Genomic DNA, 23,139 nt, shown 5'->3' on the forward strand with positions numbered 1-23,139 from the left:
TACATATAACTTTTTTCTCAATTTTGTAACATACACACACACACGCACATATAAGCCTTATATATATACACAAACACATATATACACACACATATCCAAAGAAAAATAACTTGGGAAGTTATTACTATTATCTCTAGGTGGAGACGATTAAATAATTTTAAATGATATTTACTTTCTTCTTTGTACTTTTCTGTATTTTCCAATTATCTTTGAAATTTTTTGTAATCAGGAAAAAAAAATCTCAAAGGGAAATGGGCCATGAAATAGGCCATGACTTGAAGGGAAGAAACCTGTGGGGATGATACATATGCCATGGAGCATTTATTCCTTCTGTACTTCAGGGGATATTTTTTTCTTGCTCGAACACTGAGATGGCCAGTCTTTCCATCTCTTACCATGAAATGCCTAACAGCTTGGATTTCAAAGCTTTTCTTTAAAGCTCAGAGCTTCTCTCAATAAAACCTATATTCCTCCATGCCTAGGCAATAAAGAACCACAAAAATCTACTAGTTATTTGCAAACCATCATTTCTCTTTCCTTTATACTGACTGAATTGACTTTTGCCAAAAGACAAATGATCTGACTGGATCACTCGGTTCCTTATTCTTTGATTTAATTAGGGATTAGATGGTAATGGACTGGAAATAAATTCTCTTTTCATTGACCTAAATTAACTTTGCTTTTGAAATATGGCATAGCCTCAACAATTATCTGAAAGAAAAAAAATATATACATATATATTAACCCATCACATGCAGAAAACTGTACCAATCCAACCATTTAAACATGTCTCATTAACACCATTTGTAATAAATCCCCCTGAGCCTTTGAGTAATATAAGCCATTTCTGTCCGTAAGAGATAGGAGTAAGGAAAGGTGGTGGGAAGGAATTCCCTTCCCAGCAAGTATTTTTGTGTAGGAATCTATTTTTATAGCAAGATCGTTTGTTGGCCAAGTATCGTTCTTGTTTGACAGACCTACCTCCCACCATGTGCCTCTGTCCTCTACAACAGAGCTTTGTACACAGTGATGGCATTTCTCTTTCTAAAACACCCTTTGGGCCCACTCACCTCTCCTCCACAACTTACGTTTGTATAGAAAGGCATGGTTTGCCAAAGCCTTTCACATAAAAGATGTTATGCAATCTTTATAAACACTCTAGATGATAGAGTTCTACAGATGAAGAAACTAAATTCAGAGAGCTTGTTACTTGTCGAGATTCCTGCCAGTAAGGAGTGGCTATCAGATGAACACTTCTGTTTTCTAGCCTGTGATTTAGTGTTTCATCTATCAATAACCCTGATAATACCATACATTTGTCTCGATGTTGACTTTTAAGACATTTCTCGCATCCATATGCAGTTAGCCACTTCCACACTGCCTCCCGATAATGATGTGTGTATGTGTGTTGTGTACCGTAATTTCAAGTGCATTCTAATGAAAACCGTTCTTGGAGGACGGCACAGAGGACATGCCTAGGACAAGCCAGCATGTAGACATTCAACCCATTAAAGCCTTCCGCATAGGATATACTTCATTCTCCAGAACTGTCTGATAACCTAGAGAGTTCCATGTGCCTGATCTTGGCTCCAGACAGTACCTGTTCTCCCAGGCTTTGGCTTCTTTTCTCAGTTCTGACTCTGGTATGCCCCTTACTAAGATAGTTGGTATGACCTCTAGCAGCAGTTACTTTTCTGGCTTATACTACTTGTGGATTTGTATTAATCTCCCCACTCTCCACTCACTCACCCTGTGGTCTGCCCACATCCTACTACATGGATGTAGTGCACATACACACAGAAGCATGCCCTAGACTATAGTTGCCCTGAGAGGAAATAGAGGTCTTACTCTTCTTGCTATATCACCCCATTGCCAACAGATGCCTAAAAGTTTTTGCTGCATTAAGTTGATCACTTTTTTTTTTTTAAAGATTTTATTTATTTATTTGACACAGAGAGAGCACAAGTAGGCAGAGTGACAGGCAGATGGCGAGGGAGAAACAGGCTCTCCGCTGAGCAGGGAGCTGGATGTGGGGCTCGATCCCAAGACCCCAGGATCATGACCTGAGCCGAAAGCAGCCGCTTAACGGACTGAGCCACCCAGGCGCCCCTTGATCACCATATTTTTAAATTAATTTGAGGGCCTACTGGAAAGTACAGCTATGTAATTATAGTTGTATATTTTATAACCCACTCTTTCCCGTACCTGCCTCTACTTTCCTTTTTCTTGCACCACAAATCCTTTCATTTATTTTAATAGCTTTTAGCAAACAACTTTATATTTTATTTCATGGGACAGTGATCATAAGGTCTCTAACTTGTTTCAACCTAAGACTCCAAGATTTGAATTAGTCTGGGAAAAGTGTGGGAAATCACTATTTATTTATTTTCTGCTTCGTAATTTCTCTAGGCAAAATATCCTCTACTCTTTAAAAAGTATATTCACTTCTAAATGAGAATACGAATTTCCTTTTCCTAGGTCAAACTAGCCCAATTCAATATTCTTTGTTGTTATGCTCAATTATAAAATGGAAAAATTGGAAGAAAACACAATTTTATTATATAACATAATAACATGAGCCAGGCTATAAAATATTGTTTACCATGTCCTTCTAATCATGTTTTCAAGATTTTTTTTTAAATAGCTTGGCAATATTTAATTTTGTTAGCAGAACATATGGTCTGGATTACTTCTTTTTTGAAATGTAGATGGATCTGGTAGTCAAGATGTCTTAGAAGGTGAATATTACATTTAAAGTCGTATCACAGGACTAGGGAAACAATCTCTTTCCTACAGAGCCCCATATTTTAGACATCACCATATAAGGTCGGTGGAGGACAACTTCAGGAGAGATGCTAGCATGCGTGCTCCCCCCCACAATACACACTCACACACACACTCACTTATCTCCAGGTAGAATAAGATTCTTTTACAAAGCATGGATAAAGTACTTAATGCAAACTGTAAAATGTTTAGCCTATAATTTTCATTAATTACTGTCTCCAATACAGAGTGCTCATGGGAAATTAAAACATAAAAGCAATGCTTTTTTTTTGCCTTGTATTTATTGAGCAAGAAAAAGAAATGGAACAATAAGAGATACACTAAGGAAAAGTTCCCTGTTCGTAATATATTAAAGGCATTATTTTAAATGTGCTTCCTCGTTCCTTGTGGGCCAGCCCTTCCCCTGAACACAGAATAAGCCCAGCCTACACTCCTATAAATGTTCTCTGGCTTTCACCAACAGTCCTCCACATATCTAGGCCTGCTTTCCCAGAGCTTTTCTTTTAAAATAGCTAAATTCATTAGGGATTTCGGGAGGAAAATCATGTCACATTGAGACAATTAAGTTTGTGGTTTCTAAAAATAAAATGAAGTCAGGATAAATGTGTTGGCAATGAAAAAAGGGTTATCTGCAGTATAAGATTTCAAAGGTCCTAGCCTGAAAGCTATGAACTCTAATTATATTCCGATTTCTACCCAGGAAAACCCATCTTTTCCCCTGTGTTTCACTTAGACTCGAAAACTGAAGTATTGTATACATAGAATAAATATTGAGGTCTATGAAGTAAAGGTATTATATAACTAACAGTGCCTGAGAAATTATTAACACATCCTACCAGTCCCCCAAATCACTGGTCCCAGGCCTTCCTATGCCCTGGTCCCCTTCAGCATCTTTACAACTCGCTGTTCAAATCTTCTAAACATCTCTGTCTAGTTTTCCTCCTGGCCATGACTGATGTCATTTTTCTGTCCCGGAGGCAAAGAGCCATGTTACATATCCCTTCAAAGTTTTACACCATTCTGGGACCCTGAATTTTTTTTATCAGAATGTCCAAGTTTCTTCCTTCTTTGCCTAATTACGACTTCTTGGCTTCAAGATATTTTCTAACCCTACAGAGGAACCTGCCTCCTTCCTCAGCATCCACTTGCCAGTTTTGGTTTTCGTTTGTTGGTCATATTGCCCTTTGCTTGATATTCCTTGAAATCTCCTTGTGAAGAGAATATACACAGAACCCAGACAAGCCCCTTTCTTCACAGATTATGAAGCAGTACAAATGGTTTGATAACCTGAAAGATCTGGATTCAGATCGTGGTTCTAAAGCACTGGCAAACCAAAGAGCCCTTCTGGACCTCACTGTCCTCACCTTTAGAACGGGAGTCCCAGGGGGTACCTCACAGTGCCACTGTGGCAATTCAAGAAGACTGTGCCTAGAAAGACGGCAATATGCTTCCTGGCATCTCCTGAGTGTCCGCTTCACCTTTCCTTTGCCCTCATAAGTTTTTAATTAAATATTTTATCCCTGGGGCGCCTGAGTAGTTCAGTCATTAAGCGTCCACCTTCGGCTCAGGTCATGATCCCAGGGTCCTGGGATCGAGCCCCGCATCGGGCTCCCTGCTCAGTGGGAAGCCTGCTTCCCCCTCTCCCACTCCCCCTGCTTGTGTTCCCTCTCACTGTGTCTCTCTCTGTCAAATAAATAAATAAAATCTTTAAAAAAAGATAAATATTTTATCGCTGATCACACACTTCAGGAGTTAAGTCACTCATGCTTCCTGTAACTCTTTGGAAAATCCTCAGAATGTACTATTAGTCTTCCCTAACTTCATCTCATTGATGTATTTCATGCAGATTATAAAGCTATTCTCACTGCTGGTTAAGACTCAAGATCATGCTCACCCCAGCAAAGAAACACAATTATGGTTTCTGAGTTTGAAATACTTTCTTCTTTTACTTCTTTTCCAAAAGTTCAGTCAAGTGCAAACATTTCAAACTTGAATTCAGCACTTTTCCCACACAAGGCAATCAGTATATACCAATACCAATTTGGCATACCCATGCACAATGTGATATTCAATATAAAAAGTGGGTTATAAGAAGCAACGAATCAGAAATTGTAATAAAGTAGAGGAGGGGGAAAATTGTAATGGTATTCAGGACCAAAATTGAACTGTCCGAATCTATTGTTTATACGTGGGCTTAATTTCACCAGAACTGCTTGCTCAGCTTAACATAAATCCAGGGGGGAAAAAAGCGACTTTCACATGAAGAAATATGAACTGGAATTCATAGATACAGCAAGAAAAAAGTTCAGCTCTCATCTGTCTACATGAGCAAAATTATTTCACTAATGTTTCTTCTGATTCATGGTCTCTACTTTGTGACAGTTTTAGATGGAGATCACAAAAACTAAAAGGTCTCTTTTGCACCAGAAGAGAACAAGCAACATGCTCTTCAGATAAGGCTGAAGGATGATGCCTGAGTCACCAGTGTCTCCAAAGATGGGATGCTACAAGCTTTGCAAGTTTGCCCCTGAACGCTGGCCCTCTTAGGGTGGGGCGGAACCAATATATTTAGAGATCTCTGCAAAGAAAGCAGGGAGTGTGCAGATTCTTCCTAATAAGTGCTGTGTATCACTCTACTTCAGATCTTTGAGTTCTCAGTTCAGGGAATACAAATATGCCCCAGTGAGGCAAGGCATTCAAAAAGGATGCTGGACATTATCCTCACCACACCCTGCCTTCCACTCCTCCACCCACTTTCTTTGACAGTTCAAACTATTTAAAAAATTAATACACTTCTAATTCTATGGTAATCTTCCCTGAGCTGGAATATATATTCTTAGACTGGGAAACGCTGCCTCAGACTGGGAACAGATTTCCCCATATGTCAACACCCAACAGAATTCCCAGTAGAATGGATGGGGAGATTATTTCCTCCCAGAGCAGCTATTCCCTTAGAATGTCCTATTGAAATGTCCTTTGTTATTGTGAGCCTTAGCCCGCTGATGATTTGGGCTACCAGTTTGGGTTTTGCCCTGAGCTATGTCAATTGTATTATGCTATTGTATTATGCTATTGAGTTGTAGAAAAAGTGTCTTTCTTCCTTATCACAGCTCTTGAAAGTCTTGAAGTCTCCTCCTAGGTTTATTTTGTTCTTTATTAAATAGGACACTTTCATTCCTTACACCCAATCCATTCAAAAAACATCACAGTTCTTAGCAACTACCAAAATATGGCATTGATATCTTGAGTTGCACCAAGGAAATCTATCTGCAGGGAATAGACAGCCCTAATCCTTTCTTCTGTATAAATATTGGTTTCCAGTGCAGCTGAAATGTAGACTCATTTGTAGACGTCTGACAAAAACACAAATACTAGAAATACTCTCCAAAAGAATCAACTTTCATGGAGTTAAGCTTTATTCCCACAGTTAGATATCCAAAAAGAAAGCTTCCTGTTCTTACTTGACATCCACACCTTCAGAATATAAAGCCGTTCTTCAGGCCAGATAAGTCAGTAGGTTAGTAATCATGAATTGGATTTTTAAGTGGGGTCTACAAAGGAATTTAGCACAGTAAAAGACTTAGATCTATCAAAGGTGAACTTAAACCACAGAGTTACACATTAATGCAACTGTTGTAAATTAATGGTTTCCCATAAAACATGATAAATTTTATAGAGCGGCATCATAGATTCTGAAGCCAGATGTACTGTGTATTCATGTGATAATGGAAGATGAATGTTTACTGCACATATCATCCTGAATTTGGTTCTTTGTGAACAATTTTTCCCTTTGTTTTTGAGTTTATCAAAGCCAAAATACCTAATCCATTCCTTAAATGAAGAAACAGTTTGATTTATTGACTGAATTTTTTTTTTACAAATGCTTAGGTTTTTCTTTTCTTATTCCGTAAGTCAAGATAGTCTGTAGTCTTACCTAAACCAAAAAGGAGATAAAATGGAGATTTCAGATAATGACATGTAGCTACTGAAAAAGCAAAGATAGGGCTTACTTCTTAAAAATAATTTGGTGCATTAGTTTTCCACAAAGTTCCCATCAGATGTCATCAAATTCAACACACTGTGCAGATGGGAAAGACTGACTATTGAAACAATTAACTATTGTGAGTCATTTCCTCAATCTGCTTTTGTTTTAGCCAATATGTCAAGTGGTGACAGACACTGTTAAATTTCACAAGCGCTACTGTCTTCTTGGAAATAGCATAATACAATTGACATAGCTCAGCTTGATGTATCTGCCAAACTAATGGTGGGGCCTCTTTCCTTCTACTTTTCAATGCTAAAATCTAAAGATATTATGTAGAACCTATTCAACAAGAAGAGCACAAAGTCCATTTTATTCTCTCTGAATACCCCCACTTAATCACCTGCTGACTCTTAGTTTCCCAATCCCTTTGAATTGAGGATAAAATAAATATGGTAAAAAAATTTTTACTTATTCAGTCTCTAATATCTCAGAAAAAAAGCTGTCATGAACCCTGAGTTTTTCTGAAATTTGCTACTTTTTCAGCTTTGTCTGAAAGTTTATTACTTTAGATGACCTAGTTTACTACTTAACACTTTAGGTGACTTATAGATGATCAAAAGCCACTTGCGCTAATCTAACTAAAACATTTTCTAATCTTAGAGTTATGATTTTACTATTTGTATGTATCATGTCACTTGCATGTCTAAGGAAAGTGGGGGAAAACCATGGGAAACCAACAGATACATGAAAAAATGCCTAACATCACTCATCATCAGGAAAATGCAAATCAAAACTACAATGAGATATCCTTCACACCTATTAGAAAGGCTATCATCAAAAAGACAAGAGATAACAAGTGTTGGCAAGGAGGTGGAGAAAAGGGAACCTTTGTGCACTATTGGTAGGAATGTAAATTGGTATAGCCACTGCTAAAAATGGTATGGAGGTTTCTCAAAAAGTTAAAAATACAACTATTGGGGCGCCTGGGTGGCTCAGTGGGTTAAGCATCTATTTACCTTCTACTCAAGTCATGATCCCAGGGTCCTAGGATTGAGCCCCGCATTGGGCTCCCTGCTCAGTGAGGAGTATGCTTCTCCCTCTCCCTCTGCATACTTACTCTCTCTCTCTCTCCCCTCACCTCTCTAATAAATAAATAAATCTTTTTTAAAAATAAATAATAAAAAAATTAAAATACAACTATTAAATGATCCATCAAAAAATATATAAATAAGTGATCCATCAATTCTTCTTTGGGGCATGTATCCAAAGAAAATAAAAACAGGACATTGAAAAGATGTCTGTACTCCCATGTTTATTGCAGCATTATTCTCAAAGCCAAGATATAGAAACAACCTAAATTCTTGTCAACAGATGAATGGAAAAAGACAATGTGCTACATATTTCCAAAGGAGTATTACTCAGCCATTAGAAAGAAGGAAATCCTGTCATTTGCTACAACATGGAGGGAACTTGAAGGCATTATGCTATGTGAAATAAGTCAGACCGAGAAAAATAAATACTGTATGAGATTCCACATATGTGGAATCTAAAAAAAAAGCTGAATTTGTAGAAACAGAGTAGAACTGTAGTTACCAGAGGGACTGGGGGGATGGGAGTAATGGGGAGATGTTGATTAAAGGATATAAACTTCCAGTTAGAAGATGAGTAAATTCTGAGGACCTAACACATAGCATTGTGAATATAATTAACAACACTGCATTGTATACTTGAAAGCTGTTAAGAGAGTAGATCTTAAATGTTCTCACCACACACACACACACACACACACACACACACACACATACATACACGCACACACACATACAAACACAAAGGAATTCTGGAATATGATAGAGGTGTTAGCTAATGCTGTAGGGGTAATCATACTGCAATATGTAAGTATAAAAAATCAACACGCGGTACACCTTAAACTTACACAATGTTATATGTCAATTATATCTCAATAAAGTTGCATAACCTAAACAAAACAAGTGGCCATCTCAGAGAGTGCAAAGGCCACAACTCACCCAAGATTAGACAGCACACAGCAGCTTGGATGCAAGAAAAACCAAGAGTTGGGATTATGGCAGTCACAGAAAGACTGTCCCAACTCAAGAGGACCCCAGTTAGCAAAACATGCACAACCACACCAACCAATCTCAAATACACTCTTCCTACTCCGGGCAGTCATACCCCATTTCTCTAGTACATTTACTCTCCATCCTTATAGATAACTTTTCACACCTCACTTCTTTTAAAACCTCTCCAACACCTTCTTTCCCATCCATTCTGATGACCTTGCTTCTTTATTTAAAAAAACTTGAAGTAACCAGAAGACAACCTCTGGACTTCTACCACTGCATCCACCTACTTACCAACTTCCACACTCATACAGTGTGGTTTTCCACCTGTGAACATACTCTCCATGCACTTGCACAAAACTAACCCCTCCATCTGAGCACTTAGTCTTTTGCTTCCTCGAAGATATGGAACCAGCAATTCACTCACCCTCTTCTGTATCATCAAACTCTGCTCTCTTCTGGGTTTTTCCCTTTTCGTACAAATGTGATCTTAACTCTCCCACCTTAAGGAAAAAGATTATCTATCTTTTAGAGACTAAACAATCCTTTAGTCTGAGGCTAGTGGTTCTCAAACCAAAGTCAACATGAGAATCCCCTAGGGAGCTTGAATAAGAATATCAACGCCAGGGCTCCTGCCCCTCCAAAGATTCTGATTTAGTTGACCTGGGGTAAGCCCTGGGCATTAGTATTTTGTGCATGTGATGTGATTATAATGTGTATCCAAGGTAGAGAAGCACTGATCTAACCTAGATTCATCATTAGTGAGGTAACAAAAGTCGAGAGAGGGGTAGCAGCTCACCCCAACCCAGACAAATCATTAATGGAAGAGCCAAGACAAAAATCCGCAAAGCTAACTCCCAGTCCAGTGCTCTTTTGACAAACATCAGGCAGTATGTCCCACACAAAAATGTAATCTTTGGCCAAGAACAATGAATACCACCATAAGTAATGAACTTACTAATTGTTCATCTCCATAGAGAATACTGACCTTTTAGTCTTTGGTCACAAAAGGAGAGCTTAAACCAATATGCTGAGAAGGCAAGTATAACAGGGAAAGCAAAGAAGAAATCCCTGCCATGGTACCCACAGATGTTTCAGAAGTTTGGGGATGGTGAGGGACCCAGGGGAAGGTGCCAAGGAGCAGCACGAGGTGCAGTGTGATAAATGGAGCTGTCTTTTTCCCATTACAGGAACATAGCAAGTTTCAAGAGCAAATCAGAAACCCAGAATGATTAATTGTGTAGTCTACAATGAGTCCTGTTGTGTTTGTCTATGAATCCCTTTGCTCGGCAGATCAGACACACCAGGTGCAGAGAAACACCTGGCTCTGATGAACCCTGTGAGTTTCTGGGTAACCTGCTCCAAAAGAGGGGAGCAGTGGTTTTGTTTACAGGTGAACGGTAGGAAAGGAATCAAAGCCAGTGAGAAAACTGCAATGGTCAGTAAGAACAAAAGCATCCCTTTAACGTCAAGCCAAGATGCTGTCATATCTCTGGCTTTGCTTCCTCTTTTTCTAGACCTACTTGGCATCAACAAGGAACAAAATGCTTTAAGGAAGTCTTAACTTCATTCTTACTTATTCCCACCCACTGGTTCAGCTAACCTAGCAGTCACCTTTGCATTCTCCCTAAGGAAGTTCCGGCTAAGCGTTAGCAGAGAAGGGCATAGCAGTTGAGCTCATGGGTTGCTGGGCCCAAAGCCCACATTTTGCTATCCGTGTGACATTGCACAAATTATCTAAAGTCTCTGTGCTTCACCATCTGCCCATATATAAAATAATGTTAATAATACCCACCTTGGAATTCTGGTGCTGACTAAAGTAGACATGAACGGAAGGTACCTGAAACAATCGATAAACGGTAGCTATTGCTGTTAAACAAGATGGCCGGGGAGATTTCTGTTATTTTTCTTTAAAGCGTTACAAGCACGTTAACAATACTGTTTGCATACTAAATGAGTATGTCAATTACACACAGTTATTGACCCTTCCTTAAAGCTAATGAGGTACACTAATATTTCGTTAGCTAATTTTGTTGAACTGTGGAGGCAGCATGGCTTGGTGGAAAGATCTAGATTCAAATGCTAGCTCTATTGTTTACTAATTGCAAGCCTTAAAAAAGGTACTTAATCTCTCTATGCCTCATCTGGTCTTTAAAAAGTGAGAAGAAAAATACCTCATTTGCACAGTGGTTGTGAGAACGAAATGAGATAATGCAAACACCTAGTGCATAATAGGTGTCTACAATACAGGATCATTGACAAGACAACACATATTTACCTCACGGCAATAAAACTGCTCTCCATTTTTAAAACACTTTGTTTTCACTAATTCATAACAGCATTCCTCCAAATTAGTTTGAATTTGTTACGTTTTGTCATATTGTTTAATTCCAAGTAAAGCTAAATGAAAAGTGACCATGTCAGAAAGATTCTGGGGGAGGGTATCCTCCAAAACAGATTAATGTAGACACAGCCCTCTGAAAAATATCTGGGGTGGGGGGATTCTAAAACCTCTTTTAGTCACACCTCAAGCCTGTAGAGGGAGGAAGCTTTTATGTTTACCTTCTCTAAGGGTAAAGGACTGGGTTTAGATTAATTGAAAACAAGGAGGAAAAAAAAATGCACAGATCTGTGTAAAACAGCATATGTCTATGACAAGTGTTTCTAAATATGTGGTAAAGAAAATTGGTACATTAAATATCTCTGGCTTGTCTGGTTTCTAAAAAGCCAAGGAAGTTAAATTAGGTTGATTTATTTCCCAAAGTGGTCATTTGGATTATGTTACCAATAATGGGACATCAGTATCTCTGAAAGCAAAAGACTTAAAATATATAAAGACATTTTTATGGTCTGCCATGCCTATTTCTAAAATACTCTAAATCTGATACTGCCTTAGGCTGGCTTCCCTGGAAGGAGACACTGAGACAACAATTCATGTGCATGTGTTTTATTAAGGAAGGGCTCCCAGAAAAAGAACTGGTTAGGAAGAGGAAAAGCAGGACAGAGAAGGGAAAGAACGCAAGCGAGGCTTTTTCGATGGAGGACAGCTTGGACCTGGTCCTGCAGAACTCTGGAGGGTTAATTATACTCAGAGCGGTCTCAGCTTAAAGAAGGCTGGAGCCCTCCTATAGGTGCACCTGCTCATCACTGGCCAGGGCCGTCTGGGAGAGCACACATAAGCCCCAGATACTTCCTGCCCTCTGGAGCAACTGGTCAACAAGAGTCACGAGTGCTGGCCGTTGGTGGCAGAAGCACAAGGACACTGGGGGAAAGGCACATCACAACAGGAAAAGGTAACTTTCCATGGAACAGGGAAAGGATGAGAGAAGAAATAAAGTCAGAAACAGTTAGCTTTCCTCTCAATTATTCCAAAGCAATTTTTTCTTTCATTATACCTCAGTTTTTCTATTATGAATGTTATGAATACAAATCATAGACACAGTTGAGACATACATTACCTCCTGTAAGTGGCGTTGCATCAATCCTACCTAGATTAGATAAATTAAGCAAGAAGCAAGCTAGTGTGTTCACATAAAAAAAACTTTGTATTATGCACATGGTTAATTCAAAGTGCGCATATTGGTTGCTAAACATGAGGGAGTTATGATTATGGGAGTTAGTTATGATTGTGAGACACAAAAATTACAAGTATAATGGTGACTCCTTATATTAATCTCCTATACATGTATTTTTTAAGAAAACCACATGGGTTTTAGTAAGCCTTTTTTCCAACGGTACTTTGTTTTGATAGTATATATTAAAATGTCATTTTATGCCTACTGTAACTACAACGTATCAAATCGGGCTTGTATTTTGTAGGTCTTTTTCATTTAATTTTTCTAGTTATTCATTTTTATTTCGTTTGATGATAATGCAGCCCACAACAGATTGGAAATTTTAACGAACTTGGTCCAGCACGGCGGCTAGACTGGGCATCACTGCTCTTCCCCAGGCTGCCTCCCCGGCGCCTGGGGTGAGTGGGCGGGGCCTCGGAGTCAGAAGCAGCCTGGCGAGGCAGAGGCGCACCCACATTAATAATAATGATACCATAATAAAAACAGCCCTGTCTGAAACACGGTAACACATGATTCAAGATAGGACATGAAGTCAGCTTTATAAATTATGAAACCTAAGTCAAGATTGCATTTGTTCTGTGATGATTTGAACAAGTTCTTCCTCAAGCCTGAAACGAAAAGCAAAGATGAAGAAGTAGGGGTGCCATCTTGTGGAGGGATCAGCCAACACCAGGTCCAGTGGTGTCCTCATTCTCCCACCCCCAAAAGCAAGCCTTCCCCACCCCAACCCCTAGGGCCTCCGAGTATTTTTCAGAACTCCAATACTCTTTTCTTTCAAAAACAGGACTCAAGAATAAGAAAAACATCCCTGCCTGCACCATTTTTCTTCCCAGCAGAGCTGCGTGCGGTGAGATGGGCTTTAAGTCGGCCTCTTTAATCATGGGACATAAAGATTCCACCTGCTCATGGCTGGAGGGAGCCCCTCTGTGGAGCAAAACCCCTTTGTCCCCCGTACAAACCCAGCTGTTTTTCTCCCATCTTTTACCTGTCACAGAAAGCTGATGAAGCAGGCAGAAACCTGAGGGCTAGCCCAGGATTAGCTTCACTGTGTGCAACAAATAGATGGTGTGTGGGGAGGGCTTTTAAGTCAAGTGCTGCCACAAACTTCCTATTTTGAGGAAGTGATGGTTGTAAGGGATTTAGGAAGTCATCTGTCGTTTGTTTTCAAGCAACACCACACAGAGCAGGCCAGACATAAGAATGGCAATCCCATTTTCAATGCCTTTTTTCCAACCATTCCAGGAGACTTAACATATAATAATCATTCAAATCCAGAAATACATTCTTATGTTGAACATATGTATCTCAGCTTCTGCTTCCTGCATTCAGTGGACATGAAGAGAAAAATACATAAAAACACACAATCTCCTTTTCAGATTCAAATGATCATTTACTTTTCCCTAGATTTTTAATTTTTCTAAATTACAGAGTACCCTCATAAGACTTTGGGTTGTAAATTACAGAAATATAACTCGAATACCCCGAGAACAGAGAAAAGGAAATAGATTGACTCACACAACTTGAATTCTAGGAGGTTTCAGGCATTGCTGGATCCAGGGGCTTAAACAATGCCATTGAGTATATCTTTCTCTCGGCCTCTCGGCTATCCTTCCTTTTATATGTGGCTTTATTCTGAAGACAGGCTATCTCCACATGGCAGGAGCAATGACAGTCAGCAGTGGAGTATTCACATCTCCACCCCTAGCACCCTGACCTCAAAAAGCACAAAATAGTCTTCCATGGTCACTCAAGCAGAGCAGTCTCAAGGAAATGTCTCGGGCCCCATTTGTGTTACACATCAGTCCCCAGCACCACAAAAGATTGTCACAACAGAACCACACAGGGTGGAGGAGAGGTGGCTCAGGAAGGACTCTTAGCTATAATTTGGGGTAAGACACTGAGCACTCTCTACTACGTGCCTGGATTGATCTGAGTGTAAGTGAATCATCCCCTGTCCCTGCATTCTTGGCCCCAGTCTCTACATTCAGGGACCACGTTTGGCTGTTGACAGTCAGTACATGGTCATATTGGCACCCATGGTGACCCATGGATATCCAATCTGAGCAGCAACATGGTACAAATACATGGCAATTATGGTAAACATAAAGTTGTTACTAAACTCACAACTGTTTGTTGTCTTGCAATGGTAAGTAGGAAAATTATGAGTGAAATCATGATTCCCCATATTAAGCTGCCTCCATGCACACATGTATATGTGCCCTTGTCTATATATATGAGTAAAAGCCTGAAAAGGGGGTAAGAGGAATGCATCCCCAAAAGACCTCGAGTGCCTTCAGGGAGGTCTCTGATGACAGCAGAGTCTAGGCTGAAGCTGAAAACCTCCTCAAAGAAACCCTTAAAACCCCCAGCGATCACCAGGACAGACGAGGCCACCACCATTAGATGGAACTTGATGGAACCACCTGAGTCCGGGTCCCGTGGCACCAGGATCCCTTCCACGGGTCTCTCGGCAGTCACACGAAGGGATTTCTACCTCCCTGTCCCCCCTCCCTGTCCCTGGGAGAAGAGTCAACACCAGAGAGCCACGCCAGGCCCTCCCACTCCTTTCCAAGCCCCCCGATGACAGTGCTGGCCTGTGGTGGCAGTGGAGGAAACTAGCCTGAAACTGACCTCCATGAACAGGGCCAGAAGCTGTGGCACAAGAGCAGAAGAGTGAGAGTGATGGACATGGGTGTGGTGCCTGCAGCCATCTCTCTTCAGTCTCGTAGAGCAGCAGGGCTGGACTAAAGCCCGCATGAAGGAGCCAGGCTTTGACCTGAGCCTGGGCACGGCAGAGAAATTTCAGAAGCAATCGTCATGGAGGGCCCTGCAGTTCGGCATCTTTTTTGGCCAGGGGGACTCCTCATGCACAGGGGCAGTAGAGAAGACAGGTCCCTGGCCTAGCATGCCAGGGTTTCCTCCTGGCTGGCTGTGTGTTCTTGGGCAAGATGCCTGACCTCTCTGAGCCTCAGGTTCCTCATCATAAAATGAAGACGAGATTAGTACCTAACTCAGAGGATTGTTGTGGGAATGAAGTCCAAATGTTTGGAACCATGTCTGGCACATAGGAGCTAGGGTGGTCCCAACTATTATTATTATCCGTTACCCAGAGTGGTTACTCTCATAACCAAAAACAAAAAAAAAATGAGGGTTTCTAGGATAGATTTAGTTAATGATGACAAAGGACTGAACTATCATTTTTCTATATTCTAACTGTGTTAAATACATAATGTGGTCTGACCTATGACCAGCTAAATTAGTAAAAAAAAAAAAAAAAACTTTAGTTCAAGTGAGAAAGTGTTTTTGAAATACTTCAAGATTTGATAGGACAGAAAATAATGCAGTATTTGTATTATCTAGTGTCTTACCAAAAAAAAATAGGAATGTCTGTTCCTTTAACATTTAAGAAAATGAACAGAACTGAATCAAAAGGACCACTTTTCCCTACTACGCCATTCTCCATACAACAACCAGAACAATCTTCTAAAACAGATATTAGATTTTTTCATACCCCTGCTTGAAAGCCCTCAAGGGGCCTCTTCCCATCACACAGTAAAATCCAAACTCCTTCCTGTGACCTGCAAGGCCTTACCATATCTTGCCCCGGAGTCCTCTCCAGACTTCTCACCTTTCCTTTCCACCTCCCAACCATGCTGTTCTTATTTCTCACACCTGTCCAGGCCTTTCCCTCCTCAGACTGCGCTTTTTTCCACAGCCTACTCTTGCCCTGCATTTAGGACTCTACTCAAATGCCACCTCCTTAGGGAAAGCTCCAGGATCACTCTTTTTCCCCCATCACTGCACCCCCCTTATCTGACTTTATATTTATAGCACTTATCAAGAACTCAATTTGTTTTATTTCATTTTTGCCCCACTGGAATAGAAACTCTCATGGAGTAGAACTGGGTGTGTCTTACCCACTGCCAAATTTCCAGTGCCCAGAAAAATACTTGGCACATAGAAGGGAATACAGAAATCTTTACTGAACAAAGGAAGGAAGAAATGATGAGGAATTCACTTTCTCCCAAGACAGCCTGTTCATTCCATCCCTCAACCGAAAACTGCCTGCCTCATTTTTCATGCATTGGATCCTGATGTTCCTAGTTTTGCAGCAAAACATAACACATACATACCCTCATTTGACATAATAACTATTTGTTGAATAAATGCATGGACAGATGGATGATGGATGGATGGGTGGATTTTGATCTAAATCTACGATACATCAGAGTCTACACACTGCAGTCTTTTTTGTTCAAGTAAATAAGTACTCAGAAACAACTGCAATTCTTTTCATCCTTTCAGTCCTCATCTGTCATTGCTTATGTCACTATTTTTTAATAAAAAGACACAGGCTTCAGGTGATCACTGAATGGCTAGAGGTCTCCCATGAATGTCAGACCTCAGGAAAACATACCTGAGTATTTTCCATGTATAGAAAACTGTTACCATGATACCCTCCCCCCACAAGTCTATAATATATTCTTCTTGTACCAAATGAGCTTTCTAATTTCATCCCCCACCTTCTGCACAGTATCCAGTCACTGTCCTTACTTCAACCCCCTGTTCTCGTCAGATGAGCTTCTATCCTCCCCCTCACTGGCGCCTTCCCATGCACCCCACACAGCCCCACCCTTGGGCCCTGTCTCTGCCTCAGCTGTCATTTTTTGTCACAGTGCATCAGAAGTGACAAGCCCTCATCTCCTCCCCCAGGTTCCACCCACCTCAGAGGCTCCATCAGCAACGTTACAAGTGATCAGAGCCCTATGGCCCAACGCCATCCATCAAAAGCCCATCGGCACATCCCAGCTCTGCAAAATGATTTGCACTCATTTTGGTTTTACAAGAAAACTAACCATGTAGAGTATTTGAGGTGAGATGAAAGAAGAAAAATGGTTTCAGATTCAGTCCTAAAGTCTAATTAGGAAAGGGAAGGAACTCCTGCCAGAGAAGATCTGGCATTGCCTGCGACATTCTAGATGGAAGACACTGTTCGAGGTTGACATCCTTTACCCAAGAGACAGTAAATAGAGGCTCAGAACTCAGGGCTGTCCTTGAACTGTGGTTCCTGCACTGTGTTCTCAGCACATCCCGAACACATCCTGTTATAGACACCCCCACACACATACCCACTCACCCATGGGTACACACACATGTACCCATGGGTATACATACACCCACACTACACATGCACACCCCACAGACACTCACACACACTCACCCACAGATATGCACACACACACCCCCAAGGTATACACACCCACGGTACACAAACCCCCACACACCCATGGGTACACACACACACCCCCATGGGTAGACACACAGCCATGGTACACACATCCCCATGCACGAGTATACACACACACACCCATGACCACCCATACCCCTACAGGTATACTCGCCCCCATGGTACACACACCCCACCTACCCATGGGTATACACACACCCACAGTACACATTCACACCCCCACAGATACACACACGTTCACCCACAGGTACACACACATATACCCATGAATGCACACACCCATGGATATACATACATATGTCCATGAGTACACACCCCCCAGGTATACACACACACACATCGGTAAACACACACATTTATCTTGCTCCCTTTCTAGCCCTCTAAGCCTTAGCATACTATCTGGCCCATCATAATAACAGCTGACATTATCTAACAGACCCTGCACAAAGCATGTTATAAACAGGACCCCACTTAACCCTTCCAACCACACTATGAGTACAACTATTATTATCTCTGTTTTACAGAAGAGGATGCTTTCCCAGGTTTCTCTCTCTTACTTATTTCTCATGTTTACCTAGCACGCTATACAAAGAAGCTGTTATTGACCACATTGTTTGGACAAGGAAGCTGAGGAGCAAGGAAACTGAATGACTGAATAAATAAGGCCACCCATCTGGTAAGTGTTGCAGGATGGATTCAAAACCAGGACTCTGACTCTGCCACCCATGCTTTCTCTTCTATAAGCTGCCTGCTTCCCAAAAGTAGCCTGTCCTACAATATGAAAACCATACAAGGTAATGATCAAAAATACATTTTAATGAAAAAAAGCAGATGTACACACGTAGCTGGGATGAGTTAGTTGCTAGATTTGAGTATCAATTTTACTGTGACTTTCTGCAAGCCATGTAGAGCAAAAATCATCAAACCTGGCTTGGTCTTATGGGCAAGCCAGCTTCCAACAACTACCTGGGAAGCCACCTTTCTACACTGGACAGATTCAGTTCGTCAACTTTCTACACTGGGCAGATTCAGTCTTTAGATACCTAAGAATAAATGTGCAATGCCCTGTCCTGATATATGAGGAAGGATATATTTACTTTAAGCACATGTGTCTGCGTAAAGTTGCCAGAACTAATCTACACACAGAATATAGGGATGAGTTACAAAAACTCACCTTCATCACAGGATGCCTCCCTCCTGCAGGGCATGCAAAGGGTGCAAGAGTGGAGACAGAAAGTGGTCACAACAGAAGGACATTAAGGGAAAAGAATGAACATTTGCTAATTCACTAACAGTCACCATTTTACAGTGGACAATGCCAAAGACCAAGTAATAACTAGAGGGGTATAACTGGAGCCTAGTTCTGTTGCCCCCACTTCTTAAGAGTGAAAAGACGGGCATCTTGTCCCAATTCCACCCCTTGTTAGTTGAGTGACCTGGGTCAAGTCACAAAAGCTGTCTTGACACCTGAGTCATCCATCATCCATCATCTGGCAAAAGGACTCACCGGGTTGGTGGGAGAGTAAAATGAAATAATGGGTAGAAAACCTCTTTGAAAAAGGATAGAGCACTTCATAAATTTTGGCCTTGCGGGGCACCTGGGTGGCTCAGTTGGTTAAGCATCTGCCTTTGGCTCAGGTCATCATCTCAGGGTCCTGGGATCGAGCCCCACATCGGGCTCTCTGTTTAGCAGGGAGTCTGCTTCTCTCTCTCACTCTCCCTCTGTTCTCTCTCACTCAAACAAATAAATAAAATCTTTAAAAAAATTTCTAGACTTGCTATTCCTTATTCATCTTTCACAGCTTAGCTCAAAATCATTACCTTAGGGAAGCCCTCCCCCGCAAACCTTCTTGACGAGACTGGATTCCCATAGTATACCTTCCCCTTTGTATGCCTTATTAGAGTCACAATTTGACATTTGTGTGCTGATTGGATGGTCTGCCTGCCCCTGCAGTCCTTGGCTCCATGAAGGTAAAATAAAAGCCACCTAGTTTTGTTCAACGTTATTAGAACTCCAGGCCTTAGCACCACGCCCAGCACTCGGTAGGCATGAAATAAATGTGTGGATTAAATGCATCAATATATCAGTATTAAAATGAAAGTATACATTTATATAATCATAAAGTATACAATTACAATTTTGAAAACTGAGAATTACACAAAGAAAAATTAGCACCCTATTTATTACCTAGAATCTACACTTTGAGTCATCCTAACCATCTAGAACTTAAAGGTAAAAAAAGAAAAAAAATTTTACCGTATGGAAAATGACTGTCATAAAGTCTACACATTTAACTCCTGAGAAGAGGTGGATCCACCCTCAAGCCATCATTCTGACAACTGGGTGTCAAACAAGGCAAGAGGTGACAGCAGCTGGGACACCTGACAGCCAACAGTGGCAGGAGGAGGCAGAGTGTAAGAGTGCAGGCTGGCTCTCCAGCACAGCAGTCTGAGTACTTCATGTGAAGGCCACCGGCCCCCACTCCCCCAACAGCCCCCCAGAGACACCACATCACCAGAGTGCCACGGCTGATGCTCAAGGAAGGGCACTGAGTCTTCAAAAAGGGAAAGCACATCCGAGATACTCAGTGGATAAACAAAGGAACATGGTCAGAGATCCCAGCAATGTCTGTCTACCGTGGTGCAAATGAAAACTATTTCAGCTATAAATAAACTTCCCTAAAATGGAAAATACCTGTGTCGCTGCCATGACTGCTTTGCATAACGTAGCTATTGGTGAGTACACGCTTTTCACCAGGCAGAGGTTAGGACCCACTATTTCTGTTTACACCTCCTCTCTCAAAAGCCTTCACACCTCCTACTAAAGTCTTATAAGTGATTCCCCAAAACACACCTCAGGGCATCACAATATTTTCTTACACGAATGGCCTAAGTAAGATATAATTCAGTCCTCATCTCTCCTTACCAGTTGGGGAAACCTAATGCCAACTTACAAGGCAGCAAGGGGGGTGGGGGGAGCGGCAAAGACAGAGGACAGAGGAGAGGGGCACAGCGATAAACATGAAACTATGATCACTTGCAGATTTAAATAGAGACAAAGCGCTAATTGGTACAAGGCAAGAAGGTCTGTAAAAGCCAAGGGGGAAGAGAATTGCTCTCGTGGTTAGAATTCACGCATCCACTCACGTATTCAGTTTACCAGTTGTCTAACCTTAGGCAACTCACCTAACTACTCTGCAGTCAGTTTCGGTGTCTGTTAATATGGGCAAATGGCAGTGTCCGCCTGTTAGGATCTCGAGGAAGATTCAACAGTTTGTCTATGCAAAGAACAATGGCTGGCGATCGGAAGAGCTATTTAAGTGCAAGCTACTGTCATGAGTATCACCATTGTTGTTACTGAGCACCTGCTCTGTGCCTTGTGCTAAGCAATGCTCTGTAGGTGGAGCAGGGAAGAAGACAGACAACAAACAAACAAAAACAATTACAGCTGTAGATAAGGGAGAAAAGAAAATAAACAGGTTGCTATCGTACAGGAAATGGTGGTGAGGGGGTTGCCTTAGCTAGAATCCTGGGGAAAATTCCTTTGAGGAATTAATATTTAAGATGAGAAGTCAATTATTCTAACACAAGGAGGAAACTTATTTCCAGCCTAAGAAACAGTAAGTGCAAAGACTTTGGGAGCAGAGAGGAAGGAACGGGGCACGTTCTAAGAACTGTCAGAAGGCCTTATGTGACTGGAGCCGAGGAAGCCAAAGGGAGAATGAAGTCCAACAAGGCTGGAAAGAGAGCTAAGGAGAAGGAATGCCGATCTGAAGCTAAAGACTCCATCCCAGGGGCGCCTGGGTGGCTCAGTTGGTTAAGCGACTGCCTTCGGCTCAGGTCATGATCCTGGAGTCCCTGGATCGAGTCCCGCATCGGGCTCCCTGCTCGGCAGGGAGCCTGCTTCTCCCTCTGACCCTCCCCCCTCTCATGTGCTCTCTCTCTCTCTCTCATTCTGTCTCAAATAAATAAAATCTTTGAAAAAAAAAAAAAAAAAAAAAGACTCCATCCCAATACTGATGCACCCCAGTGAAGTCACGTGCCCCTAGGACCTGAGAGGATGAGCGGGGCTCCCTCCCAACCTCCCTCCTCTTCCCCTCTCTCTCCATTTTGCATAATGTGACAGCAATACCCATAATACAGGACCACACCCAGGAGTCATTATTATACTATTAACCTTCTATAGTTTCTTAAATAAATAATACACTCCTACAGGTAAACATATTTATGACCATTTTGTGAATATCCTATTTAATTCTAATGAGAAGGGGTTAGGGGAAGAACCAACATTTATCCAGCCCCTTCTATGCATCAAGCACTGTTACTAGATATGTTAAACCATCCCATTCTCACAGCAGCTATATAAGGAAGCTATCTCCATTTTTCAAGAAAAGATATTGACCTTCATATCAGAGATGTTAAGTCACTTGCCCAAGATGGCCCAGCTAATGGCAGAACTTGGATTTGAACCGAAATCTCTCTGGCTCCACCATTCATTCCAGTAACAGCTATTCATTCAATCTCAAGCCCTTCTCATGAAAGGTTTCATTTACTCAGTTCATATCCATTTCCCTTTGACATCTGACATTTTACCTTTTTGGGACCAGGAGCATCGCCGCTGAGAGCTAAGACGTTGGCAGACCCAGCTGGGCAAGGCTGATGCTGAGTTGGTTTGTTGTAAATAATGTAAAGATTTGTTGTAAAGATGCCACTAAAAGATCCATAGGAGCTACTCCACTTGGGACTTCTTTAAGAATAAGCATTTTACTATGAAAAGAGAAGTTTAGAGCTCTTGAAACACCTTGCAAATAGAAAACTAATTTGCCTTATCAGTTTTGTCCACTGTACTCGATCCTTGGGATAATTTGTGAGCCACTATATCAGCCTCACTTATATTGTAGTCTTCTATCATATGGATGCAAGATGTATTTCCTGCTGTCAAAACTAATCAAAGCATCTCAAGAAACCAAAGCAACCTTATTTACTTCCTCAGAGATCACAGCAAATGTCTTCCTGGGTTTTTTCTATATATAAGTTAATTTTTCCTTTGGCTGCACATCAAGGCACTTAAATTAAGAACAATATATCTTCATTTCAAATGTTGGTTGATATCCCTTAAATGTTTGCTTAAAAAAAAAAAACGAATTCAAGTCTAAAGCTGGCAAAAATGGGCACTGTATTATTAACAATTTAAATCAAAGTTTAATGCTTTTGTCATCACAAAGACACGGATCCCACATTATCATAACCTTCGGCAAATGAATAGTAAACTAAATGTAGGCTTCCGAGACGGCTAATCCTGAAAGGTATGTTACAGATGAGAGTAGTTAAATATAGCGATTATTGATATATGCTCTCATTCCAATAGAGGGGAGGGATAGAGGTTGTTTAATTTTAATGTCCCCAGAGGTTGACTTTGCTCGTAACATTTATGAAATATTGAAAGACAAGAAATGGTACAGATGG

The sequence above is a fragment of the Halichoerus grypus genome, chromosome 14 (genome assembly GCF_964656455.1).
Source record: "Halichoerus grypus chromosome 14, mHalGry1.hap1.1, whole genome shotgun sequence".
Lineage (NCBI taxonomy): Eukaryota > Metazoa > Chordata > Mammalia > Carnivora > Phocidae > Halichoerus > Halichoerus grypus.